This window comes from Mus musculus, chromosome 17, assembly GCF_000001635.26.
Source record: "Mus musculus strain C57BL/6J chromosome 17, GRCm38.p6 C57BL/6J".
NCBI lineage: Eukaryota > Metazoa > Chordata > Mammalia > Rodentia > Muridae > Mus > Mus musculus.
The window spans coordinates 48062784-48076015 of NC_000083.6; the positions used below are offsets into that span (position 1 = coordinate 48062784).

Genomic DNA, 13232 nt, shown 5'->3' on the forward strand with positions numbered 1-13232 from the left:
GTGCAGGTAACCTCTTTGCACTGTAGGCCGGTTGAGTTCATTCTATCTGCCTGCAGTGGGATGCTGTCTGTCACTCCCCCCACCCCCAAGGAAGACATGATTGACAATGTATCTTTTAAGAGTGTATTGGTTGGCATGCTGGCCACAGAGCAATGATCCTGGCCAGAGAAAGCCCCTGGAGATGCAGATCCTGCAAATCATATGTCTACACAGTTGTCAAGGGACCCAGTGGGAGATCCGGGATGCATGGAACCTTGTTTTCCTCTATTTAGTTTCTTTTCCTTCCTTCCTTCCTTCCTTCCTTCCTTCCTTCCTTCCTTCCTTCCTTCCTTCCTTCCTCCCTTCCTTCCTGGCAGGGTTTCTCTGTGTAGCCTCGACTGTCCTGCCCTGGAACTTGCTCTGTAGACCAGGCTGGCCTCAAACTTGGAGATCTGCCTGTCTCTGCCTCCCAAGTGCTGGGGTTAAAGGCGTGCGCTGCCAACACCCAGCTAGTTCTTCTATTAGGTCCTGCAAGACCAGTTTGTTTGTTCTCCTGCTCCGAGCTTTCCAGCAGCTGGCTTTCATATCTTCTCCTTGTCTCTGCTCCTTTTCGGAGCTTTGTCCCAGCCAGCCTACGAGCTGTGGAGGACTGTAATGGGAGCCATAGCTGGGGTGGCCTTGCTGTCCCTATCAAGGCCAGGGAAAGGAGCAGTCACTTTGAGAGACGCTTTCTCAGACAGCGTTTTCTTTTCTCACTTTCTTTTTAAGTCATGTAAGTAATTAATTTTTGAGAAGGGGTCCTACTGTGTAGACCAGGATGGCCTTAAATTCACAGAGTTCTACCAGCTTCTGCCTCCCAAACAGTAGAAATAGAGGCATTTGGCCAGCAGACCATAACTTTCTTAAAGTGACTGTCCATCTCTGCCCAGAGCACAGATCCCGAACCTGTCAACCTGACATCATCTCTTAGTGGCATCTCCATCCTATTTTCCAATATTGTGATAAATAATTGGAAACCCGCATGCTCCTTTTGCTCCCCCATATGTCCCCCCCCCCCTCTGCCCACACAGGGCTTGCAGAGGAGCTGGGACTGCAGCTGGGACTGGGTGGATGATGTCCTCTTGGCGTCACCCCAAACTCACATTTTCTGGATACCCTCTGCTTCTTTGGGATGTCCATCCTCTGGCTACAAAGAGTGCGAAGACAACTGTCCTACTTTCTAGACTTGGCTTGTTTAAGTCTCAGCCATGCTCCAGTCCTGGGTGTCTTCCCCTGAAAGCCTAGCTTCTGCAGGGATTTCCAGAAACCATATCTGGCTGGGCCTCCTCTTCTTAGCACTGACTCAGACCTCATGACTGAGAACCCCGATTCCAAGCTTCCTCCTTTAAGTCTCTAGATGTTGCTGCTGTGTGGTTAGGGGCTTGGTCTTGACAGGATCAGCAGTGCAGGCACCAAGTGATCCAGGCAGGAACCCCCTTGGCTCCTAGCCTCTTCTCTGTATTCGCTGGGTCTCTGTTGGTTGAGTTAGTCACTGCTGTGCCTATGCAGCCACTCAGCTTGGGTGTAAGGTATAATAAGTGCTTGAGACTATTCTGTCATGACTGTGCAGTGAGTGGGGACATAGAGGGACCCTGCACAGGCCTGCCAGCCCCTGTTCTGTACACCCTCCTCCCTCAACACAGGAGTACTAAGTTCCCAATTACCCAACCCCAGCCCCGGCCCGCCCCGATTGCCCCCCCCCCAGCACACCCTCCACCCCATGGACATCTCCAGAGCAGACAGAGTACAGGATGTCACCAGTCCTAAAAGGCCAGAGTGGGGTTTCTGGGAACTGAGCACCAGGCGCTGGGAGCCCCGCCCTCTCTGCACTCTTCCCCAGCCCAGGAACAAGAAGCAAGGAAATCTGTTAGAAATGCATCTCCCTGCCGCCCACCCCTCCCCTTCTGCTGCTTTTACCGACTTAAAAGAAAAATAAAATACGTTCCAGGAACCAGAACGGCTGCAGAACAAACTCAAACCAGAAATGCTTAAAGATGGTTTAATGACTTAAACACAGGGGCTGGTTTGTGTCTAAAACTTTCCACATTAAGAGAGAGAGAGAGAGAGAGAGAGAGAGAGAAAGAGAGAGAGAGAAGCAAATTCAATATTAAATATTCTCCTGGTCCCCCTTCCTCAGTGCCCCCCATTTCTGGAACTGCAGCCTTCTGGGCCCCACAGCTCCCCATTTTCCTCTGCACCTCTGTTTTCAGCTGTGGGTTATTAGCACCCGGTGTGAACAGAGACCAGGCCCCTCTATAAAGTTTATATTCACATTCCAAAAACAGAAAAAAAAAACAAGGAAGAGGGAGAAAAACAACACCCTAGGTATGAGCCCAGCAGCTTCTGCGGAGCAGAGGCCCCCTCCCCAGCCCCCCCAGCTCGGGCTGTAGGAACTGTTAACTGGCAGCTGACAGATGGTTACAGCAGGAATTAGGCCCTCATTTGGGTCAGGATTAGTCCAAATCTTCCATCTCATTACTGCCCAGCCTTGTGGGACACGCCTCCCCCTTCTAGGAACTGGAGAACTGTGTAGGTGTTTGGGGTCCTGGCCAGCATCCTTCACTCTCACTGGGAATGAATGGAGCAAAGACAGAACAGGCACAGAGAGCTGGTGAGACACAGCGGGGTCTTGGACAGGATTAGGAGAGGCTGGCGGGAGGCCAGCAGGGGTTTCTTTGACCTTTTACTTTGAGATGGACTCTCAGGCAGCCCAGGATGTACTCCGGTTGCCTTCCCAGCTCCATTCTCCTGGTTCCACCTCCACCTGCTTGTGTGCAGCTCCTGGGGATGGAACCTGGCCCATCATGTGTTCTAGAAAAGCGATCTACAAACTGAGCTATGTTCCCGGTGTCATGCCCAAATCACAGGAACCCAAAGACCACTGAGGAGTCAATTCCGATGCAAACACATCTTTCCTCTGAGCTGGAGCTCACTAGCGAGGTCTCTTACCCATCCGGGTCACAGTGGGTCAGAATGAGAGCCCCGAGTCTAGGTGTGCAGGGTTTTTATTGTGGTTACAGCGAGTGTGGGGCAATTTCCATATGGGTCAGCAAGTTAATATTTTAAAGACTGCATTTCTGGAATAATTTACAGAAACCGAACATGGGGGCAAACCCACCTGACAAACAGGATGGCTAAGTTATCTATTCTCTGCGGAATGTCTTAGGTTATCTTTATGTATCTTGACCCTGCTATTGGGATGTTTATTCTAGTGGACTTGGCGTTCTTCTTCCTAGAATTGGAGTTTAGACCCTGGCCTTGCACCAAATGGTGTTTCTTCAAAGAGGGAGTTGGTTGGGGCTTACACTGGTATGAATTTAAAGTCCGTGTCAGCCGTAGTGAACTGGTGAGCCATCTTAGCGATGAAGGTGATCACATGCAGAGAGGAGGTGTAGGATTAGAGACTGGTCTAAGGAAGTCCTCATTCTGGGGTCATGGAACGTTACCTCTGCCGTGACATTTGCCAGGTAGTTAGTCTGTGGATCCCCTCTGCTGTGTCCTTGTGGAATCATGGAGTGGGACCCAAGAGTTCTCCTCACACCGTTTTACAGACATGATCCTAAGGCTGAGAGAAGGCAGGTAATTACCTAAGGACACAGCTGGCAAGTGGGAAAAGCAGGGTTTGAACAGAAGCTGGGTGTATGCTGATGCTGACCTGTAATCCCAGGACTTGGGAGATAGGGGCTGATGGATCTCGGTGAGTTTGAGGCTAGCCTGGTCTAAAGAGCAAGTTCCAGGCCAGCCAGGGCTACATAGTGTCTCAAAAAAAAAAAAAGTGAAAAAAAATACAAGATTAAGACAACCTAGGACTTTGTGCCTGTATACAATACTGTCTCTTTAAAAGAGCATTCATTCATTCACACATCCATCTATCCATTCATTATTTATTCTGTCTGTCTCTGTCTCTGTCTCTGTCTCTGTCTCTCTCTCTCTCTGTATGTGTGTGTGTGTGTGTGTGTGAGAGAGAGAGAGAGAGAGAGAGAGCGAAAACAGGTACTTCCATGGAAGTATTGGCCCGGAGTTCACCAATTTGGCTAGGCTTGCTGACCAGTGAGCTTCAGGGATGCTTCTGTCTCTGCCTCCCTATTGCACATTGTGTGTGTGTGTGTGTGTGTGTGTGTGTGTGTGTGTGTGTAGATATCTAGATATCAGAGAGACCAGGGGTGTCAGACCCACCTCAAGCTGGTATTACAGGAGCTTTTGGGCCCCACAATGTGGGTCTTGGGATCCAAATTCAGGTCCTCTGAAAGGACAGTTTGCATTCTTAACAGCGAGGCCAACTCTCTAACCCTCATGCTTTGCTTCCTTTTTACCTGTGTTCTGGTGAAGGAAAAGAGGCTTACCACGCCCTCGCTTTCCCCGACTGATCTATCTCTTCATGTCCTGGGGCCTCTAAAGCCAAGTGTGTTGGAGGTCTTGGTGGTTTCACATATGGGCACACAGTTTGTTTCTCAGTTCCAAAGGGCTCTTCATGGGCCACATCGTCCTGTGGACATGACGTAACGTTTGAGGGTCAACCTAGGGCAGGAAAACATTGGAGCATTCTGGAGCTCTTCAAAATCCTTTTTCTCTTTAAGTAGATATTTGAAGACATTTTGAAGTACTAGGAATACTTAGACTTTAAGTGTCCTTTGCAAAGTTAAATCATGCTGTCAGTTTAAGGGTGTGAGTGTATTTTTCTGCACGACTCGCTTTTCCGGAATAAGCCTCATTTGGACACATTCAGGAATCTGAGGCCAGGGATGGGAAAGCAGGTATTGGAGAGAGAGAAGCCCCAGCCAGCGTGGCTGGCAGCAGGAAGCCACAGTGCTTAATTAGCTTGTTTTGTTTTCTGTGCTTTCTCTCTCCAGTGGTTACATCTGTGTGTGGCTCTGGAAGGAGGGTGTCAGGAGCTTCCCCATCTCAGAAAGGAGTGCCTTGGGAACCAAGCAAAGGGAAGAGACACCAAGACAGCCAGAGTCAGCGATGGCTGAGGTGAGGCTTCCTAGGGGTTTGGAAGGAGGAGAGGCATGGCTTTGTGCAGGGGTCAGCCATGGTCTGTGGCCGCCATCCCTCAGCAGCCTGAGGTAGCAGCGTCTCCCTGTTCCATTGCTCCAAACTCCCTCCCTGGCTCCTCCCACTCCTGGGAGCAGTCTCTCTGAAAGTCTCCAAGCATTCCTAAGCTCAGATCATTTCAGCCAACACTGCTTAGAGCCTTCAGGAAGACGAGCATATTAGAGCCAGGCGTTGCCTCTGGGGAGCCTGATGTAGGCCACATTAGAAGATGCCAACTGCTGCTTATTAGTATCTTCTCTCAGGTGGCCTTTATGCTATCTTGTAGTATAGTGTGACAGTTGAGTTTTTTTTTTTTTAAAGTTTTAGAAGTCATAGTATGTGTGTGTTTGTGCATGTGTTTTTGTGTGTGTGTGTGTGCATGTGTGTGTTCATGCATGTGTGTGTATGTGTGTACATGGTGTGTGTGAGTTTGTGTGCATGCATATATTCATGCATGTGTGTGGTATCTGTGTGCATGCATGTTTGTATGTATGTATGCACATGTGTTTGTGCATGTGTGAGTGTGTGTATGTGTGTGTGATGTAGTGTGTACTTGAGTGCAGGTGTCCACAGACCCAGAAGAGAGCATTAGACACTATGGAGCTGAAGTTGCAGACATCTGATGGGGGTGCTAGCATCCACACTCAGGCCTCCTGCAAGAGCGGCATATGCTCTAAACCACCCGGCTCTCTCTCCAGCCCCTCAGTGCATTCTTGTTAGAACTGGATAGAAGGGGGCTGGGTGATAGCTTGATTGCTAAACTTGCTTTCCCAGTAAGCATAAGGGCCTGAGTGTGTGTCCCACAATTCACATTAAAAACAAAACCCAACATACTTATAAACTTAGCAGTACTCACATACTTACAATTACAGCATCAGGAATGCAAAGACATGAAGATTCCTAGGACTCATGGTCAGCCAGGCTAGCCTGATCATGAGTTCCACACCAGCGAGAGCCCTTGACTCAAAATAGCTGGATGGCTGCTGAGGAATGATTCCTGAGGCTGTCTCTGACTTCTCCATGAATGTATATACATGAACATACATACACAGACATACACAGGCACACAGACTCAGACATACACAGACAAAGACACACACAGAACACACAGAGACACACAACATGGACAGACACATGCATATGCAGATACCACATGCACATGCATGCATACATACACACATACAACCACATACAGACACACACATACATCCATATACACATGCATGCACAGAGACACACAGATACCACATTCATATGCACACAGGCACGACACACACAGAAACAAACACATAGGCACGACAGGCACACAGACACAAACATATAGAGACACACATGCATACACAGACAGAACATATATGGAGACAGACAGACACACACACACACACACACACACACACACACACACACACTTCTTGTGAGGAGAGAGGGTGGTGGTAGAACGACCAGTCGGAGGTGAGAGTGGAGGCCTGTGTCCTGGCTGGGGGTTAGTGTGAGAACTGAGGAAGCTGCCAGGCCATGGGGATGAGTAATGATGATCTGACCTGGGAGGGGCGCACACCCTTTATCCCGTTTCTTAGGGAGACCAGGGTGGTCTACATAGTGGGACCCTGGGCATCGAGAATTACACAGTGAGAACCCGTCTAAGAAAGAGAGAGAGAGAGAGAGAGAGAGAGAGAGAGAGAGAGAGAGAGGAAGGAAGAAAGGAAGAAAGGAAGAAAGGAAGAAAGAAAAGAAAAAGAAGGAAGGAAGAAAGAAATAAAGATTTGAACTAGAAAAGGAAAATATTTTTCCCTTCTTCCTTATTTTATAGGTCTGATTAAAGTCTACCTTGTTTCATTGCAGACTTTCTGCAGGATCACTGACTTGTGAAATTCTTTTCAGAGTGTTTGTCTGCCCCCTACCTCTGGGCTGTGTGATCCAGCTCACACGAGCTAGTTCCTTCTCTGAAAATTAGCATAATTTCTATGTTCCATTCCTCCCCCCAAGTCAGGGTTTCTCCATGTAGCCTTGACTGTCCTAGAACTTGCTCTGTAGACCAGGCTGGCCTCGAACTCACAGATTCTCCTGTCTCTGCCTCCCAAGGGCTGGGATTAAAGGCATATGTCAGTAGGTTCAGCTGCATAATTTCTGTCTTAACTGGCCATGCCAGCTGGATTTGAGGCTCAGTCTGATGTCACTGATGTATCACCTACAGTAGCACATGCTTCTCTTCTTTCAAGTCCTGGCCTGAATTATGGATGAAATGAACACAGGAGTCAGCGCACACACATCAAAAACCCTGGTCAAGGCTGCTGAGGTGGCCAAGTGGATAAAGGTGCTTGCGCTTAATGACCCGAATTCAGGCCCCAAACCCGTAATAGAAGGAGCAAACCAATTCCCACAAATTGTATACTCTGATCCCCAAATGCATGAGATACCCGCATACTTGCAAAATAAATCAAAGTGATAAAAATCCCATGCCTCAGAAAAGAACTCTGCTCACACCACAAGAATCTAGATGCTGTTGGTTTATGACTGTGCAGGGCTCTACCTAGAGCAATGTACATGCTTCGTGCTGTATTGACCTCAGAAGCTTCTGTGGCCCCAGACTTCTTCCTCCTTTGTGGTCACAGATGCTCTGCCTCCCTCCCACTCACAGCTGGACACCAACGTCTTCCCTAGAGCCTGGATTGGTCCTGATGAGAGTGTGTGCCTGGAAGGCCTGGATTGGTCCTGATGAGAGTGTGTGCCTGGAAGGCCTGGATTGGTCCCGATGAGAGTGTGTGCCTGGAAGGCCTGGATTGGTCCTGATGAGAATGTGGGCTGAGATACACTAAGCTGAGGAGCTTCCGACTTTGTCTTGATTGACACGTCATAATGCGGCAGCTTAATGAAGCCCATTAGGGTGCTTCCATATATATATTGTGTACTGATCAAATCGGGGAAATTATTTATGGGAGGTAACATTATTGTCCTAAATATTTGTTATTTCTCTGTAGTGAGATAATTAAAAATTGTATGTGAGTGTGTGTGCATGAGTGTGAGGGTAACTGTGTGTTCACTTGTCTGTGGAGGCCAGTGGTCAACCTTGGATGCCATTTCTTCAGATGTCTTCCATTTTCTTTTTTTGAGACACTGTCTCTTACTGATCTAGAACTCTCCAACTCAGCTAAGCTATCTTTTCAGAAAGCCTTAGGATGAGGGTCTTAAAGCTCATGCCCACAGTGACACACTTCCTCCAACAAGGCCACACCTCTTAAAAGTGCCACTATTCCCTGGGCCAAGTGTATTCAAACCACCACACCTCCTGACTCCCTAAGTGGGTTCGGGGGATTGAACTCAGGTCTCTTTCTTGCACAGCAGGCACCGTACCAAACAAGCTCCTTTTCCAGTTTGAAATATTGCTGTCTAGGACACTATTGTCTGCTTCAGTCACTTTAGAACATATTTTTCTATTTAACTGTGACCTTGGATCCATCAGCCAATCTCTCCCTAAGAATTAAAATCATCTGTATGTGTGTGCCCGTGTGTGCCCATGTGTGTGTGTGTACACATGTGTGTGCAGGTGCCAGAGGAGGCTGCTTGATCTCCTACAGCTGGAGTCATAAGTGGTTGTGATCCACTCAAAGTGCATGCCAGGAACGGAACACTGGAAGAGCAGCAAGTGCTCTTAATCGCTGAACCATCTCCTCAATCGGCAAACACCAAACACATCAATAGCAGTGGCTCTATCTAGAGGGAACTGTGAGGCTCCTATGGAAGTGGCAAGAAGTAGCTGGAATACCACAAGAAGTTCTTTAGCTTGACTTTCTCTACAAACTCAAGACAACCACAGATCAGTGAAGAGTAGCAAAGCATTGCAAGGCGAACCAAATGCAAGTCGTTTACTGTCTGTTGGATTATGCTTACACTCTTTCCAAACATCACACATCCTCTCAAGGGTCTGCGTTGGCAAAACATCTTCACATAAGATAGCTTTCAGAAAAACATCCCCTGTCACAACTGAGTCTTCAAAGAAACCAAACATTTCCATTCCAATCATGAGCTGCCATTGTTGGGTCTGTGGATGGAACCTAGGTCCTCTGCAAGAGCAGCCAGTACTCTTAACTGATAAGCTACCTCCCTGGCCTCATCTTTGGGTCCTTTTAACTTATAGGCTTTTACACATACAAAGATCTCAGAGACAGGACAGGGTCCCAAGCAGGCTAACAATAAGCCCTTCTCCACTCCTAGCTCTGCCTCTGCCCTTGAGTCTCCTGAATATTGCATAAATGATCAGACATGATCTGGTAGAGTGATATTCCAAAAGGGAAGAGAGTTCAAAAAGTCAGGGCAAAGAAACAAAATGAAAGGTGTGCGTGTGCATGTGTGTGCATGCACTCTGTCTTCCAAATCTTATTTTGGTAGTGTAGTGGCTATTCCTGGTTGTCAACTTGACAATATTTGGAATGAACTACAATCCGGAATTGGAAGGCTCACCAGTGACCCTTATCTGGAGGCTTGGAGATCCTTATCTGGATCTTGGTTTGAAGATCTTGAGCCATAGTGGCTATGGATTCCAGAAGATTGAATCTCCGAGTTAAGGAACACACCTTTAATCTGGGCTATGCCTTTCATCTGGGATTAAAGGTGTGGTGGAACACACCTTTTAATCTGGGCTACACCTTTTGCTGGAGACAATATAAGGACATTGGAAGAAGGGAGTCTAGCTCTTGCTCTTGCTCCTTCGCCTGCTTGCTGCGTGAGACTGAGTAACTGCTAGATCCTTGGACTTCCATTCACAGCTGCGACTGAACCATTGTTGGGAATTGGGCTGCCGACTGTAAGTCATCAATAAATTCCTTTACTATTTAGAAATTATCCATAAGTTCTGTGACTCTAGAGAACCCTGACTAATACAGAAGTTGGTACCAGGAGTGGTTCTAGAGTAACAGAAGTACAAGGATGAATCTTTTAAAATACTGGAATTGGCTTGTTGATCTCACCAGCACTTTCAAATATTGAAACCTCTCCAGATTCTCTCCCTCCTGGGAGCTCAGAGAATTTTGAAGACCCATGGTTGAAACTATATTCCGAACTTAAAGAAGCTAATGCCCTTGATTTTCTTAATGAATTAGGTGATTCAGTGCACAAAGCTTTCTACAAGATGGGGAAAAAATCGAAAAATGATTTTACTGGCTGGCTGCTCTTAGTATCTGTGGAAAAAATGATGAATGAAAGGAAGGAGTTGTGTGATAAAATCGAAAGGCTCCAGACACAAGTAAACGATCTAAAAGTTGCTAAGTGTGTCCTTGAGGAGAATCTTCTCTCTTGTAGCAATAGAGCTCAAGTTGCAGAAAATCAAACAGAAACTCTCATTGTAAGGTTGGCTGAACTACAGAGAAAATTCAAGTCTCAGCCTCAGAGTGTGTCGACAGTTAAAGTAAGGGCTCTAATTGGCAAAGAATGGGGATCCTTACAACATGGGACGGGGATGTGTGGGAAGACCCATGTTGAAGCTGAGAATTTTGAATCCTCAGATTCTCAAGGGTTTGCCCCACCTGAGGAAGTAGTACCCTCAGCCCCACCTCTTGAAATAATGCCTTCCCCAACATGAGGAAATTAATTTTGCAGAGTCTGCTCACGGCCCACCAATAGTTTCTTCTAGACCTGTAACCAGACTCAAAGCAAAACAGGCTCCTAGAGGGGAGGTAGAAAGTATAGTCCATGAGGAAATTCGCTACACTACTAAGGAGCTTAATGAGTTTGCTAATTCATTCAAGCAGAAACCTGGTGAATATGTGTGGGAATGGATTTTAAGGGTGTGGGATAAGGGTGGAAGGAACATAAAACTAGAGCAGGCTGAGTTTATTGACATGGGTCCTCTGAGTAGAGATTCTAGGTTTAATACGGAAGCTCGCATAGTTAAAAAAGGTGTCAAAAGTTTGTTTGAATGGTTGGCTGAGGTGTTTATCAAAAGATGGCCTACTGGAAATGACTTGGAGATGCCTGATATTCCGTGGCTTAGTGTTGATGAAGGGATTTTAAGACTTAGGGAAATTGCAATGCTAGAGTGGATATATTGTGTAAAGCATAATTGTCCACAATGGGAAGGTCCAGAAGATATGCCTTTCACCAGCTCTATAAGACGCAAATTGGTGAGAGGGGCACCAGCACATTTGAAGGGTTTTGTTCTTTCCCTTTTCCTTGTGCCAGATCTTAGCATTGGAGATGCTTCTGCTCAATTAGATGAATTAAATTCACTGGGTTTAGTTGGATCCCGAGGTAACAAGGGCCAGGTGGCAGCATTGAATCGCCGGAGACAAGGTGATCCTAGTTATTATAATGGACAGCGTAGACAAAAGAATGTTTATAATAACATACCCAGTAATGGTCAGCACAGGAGAGGTGAAATTTATAATGGCATGACTCGCTTGGACCTTTGGTACTGGCTAATCAATCATGGTGTTTCCAGGAATGAAATACATAGGAAGCCTACTGCATATTTGTTTGATCTGTATAAGCAGAAAAATTCTCAAACAAATGAAAGAAAGGCTACATTAGATCGTGGTAAACAGCAATCTCGGCCAGTGAATCAATTTCCAGACTTGAGACAGTTTGCAGATCCGGAACCCCTTGAATGAAGGGGTGGCCAGGTTCCTCTGAGGAAGGATCTTGATAAGACACTCAAAGGTTTTGCTGTTACCCTTTCTCCAGTGTCTTCCCCAGAGGGACCTACGGCCTTTTACAAGGGTAACTGTACACTGGGGAAAAGGAAATAATCAGACTTTTCGGGGTCTGCTGGATACTGGTTCTGAGTTGACACTGATCCCAGGGGATCCCAAGAAACATTGTGGCCCTCCAGTTAAAGTAGGGAGCTTATGGAGGGCAGGTGATTAATGGAGTTTTGACTGATGTCCGACTCACAGTAGGTCCAGTAGGTCCCCGGACACATCCTGTGGTGATTTCCCCAGTTCCAGAATGTATAATTGGGATAGATATACTCAGAAATTGGCAGAATTCTCATATTGGTTCCCTGAACTGTAGAGTGAGGGCTATTATGGTTGGAAAGGCCAAATGGAAGCCTTTAGAGTTGCCTCTGCCAAAGAAAATAGTGAATCAAAAACAGTATCGTATTCCTGGAGGAATTGCAGAAATTACTGCCACTATCAAGGACTTGAAAGATGCAGGGGTGGTGGTTCCCACCACATCTCCATTTAACTCTCCTATCTGGCCAGTGCAGAAAACAGATGGATCATGGAGAATGACAGTTGATTACCGAAAACTAAATCAGGTAGTAACTCCAATTGCAGCTGCTGTACCAGATGTAGTTTCCTTACTTGAGCAAATTAACACATCTCCTGGCACCTGGTATGCGGCTATTGATCTGGCAAATGCCTTCTTCTCAGTACCTGTCCATAAGGACCACCAGAAGCAATTTGCTTTCAGTTGGCAAGGCCAACAGTATACCTTCACAGTTTTGCCTCAAGGATATATTAACTCTCCTGCCCTGTGTCATAATTTAGTTAGAAGGGATCTTGATCGTTTGGATCTTCCACAAAATATCACATTGGTGCACTATATTGATGACATTATGCTGATTGGACCAAGTGAGCAGGAAGTAGCAACCACTTTGGACTCATTGGTAACACATATGCGTATCAGAGGATGGGAAATAAATCCAACCAAAATTCAAGGACCATCTACCTCAGTGAAATTCTTAGGAGTCCAGTGGTGTGGGGCATGCAGAGATATTCCTTCTAAGGTGAAAGATAAGTTATTGCACCTGGCCCCTCCTACAACCAAGAAAGAAGCACAACGTTTAGTGGGTCTATTTGGATTCTGGAGACAACACATCCCTCACTTGGGTGTGTTACTTAGGCCTATTTACCAAGTGACTCGGAAAGCTGCTAGCTTTGTGTGGGGCCTGGAACAGGAGAAGGCCCTTCAACAGGTCCAGGCTGCTGTGCAGGCTGCTCTACCACTTGGACCATATGACCCAGCAGATCCGATGGTACTTGAGGTGTCTGTGGCTGATAGAGATGCTGTTTGGAGCCTCTGGCAGGCCCCTGTAGGTGAATCACAGAAAAGGCCTTTGGGATTTTGGAGCAAAGCTCTACCATCATCTGCAGACAACTATTCTCCCTTTGAAAAACAGCTCTTGGCCTGCTATTGGGCCTTAGTGGAAACTGAACGTATAACAATAGGACACCAAGTCACGA

General features: G+C 46.8%; 2 long non-coding RNA genes across 2 annotated transcripts in view; one reads left to right on the top strand and one right to left on the bottom strand.

Moving 5' to 3' along the window:
* Positions 1–2005: 2005 nt before the first annotated feature.
* Positions 2006–13232, bottom strand: part of A730006G06Rik (RIKEN cDNA A730006G06 gene) — a 25590-nt gene continuing 14363 nt past the window's right edge. The window contains exons 2-3 of the long non-coding RNA NR_110485.1: positions 4362–4536; positions 2006–3583 (exon numbers count right to left, since the gene is read on the bottom strand). This is a non-coding gene — a long non-coding RNA (RIKEN cDNA A730006G06 gene). The remainder of the gene's footprint in view (positions 3584–4361; positions 4537–13232) is intronic.
* Positions 4582–13232, top strand: part of Gm30068 — an 18669-nt gene continuing 10018 nt past the window's right edge. Inside the window, exon 1 of the long non-coding RNA XR_385622.1 lies at positions 4582–4992. This is a non-coding gene — a long non-coding RNA (predicted gene, 30068). The remainder of the gene's footprint in view (positions 4993–13232) is intronic.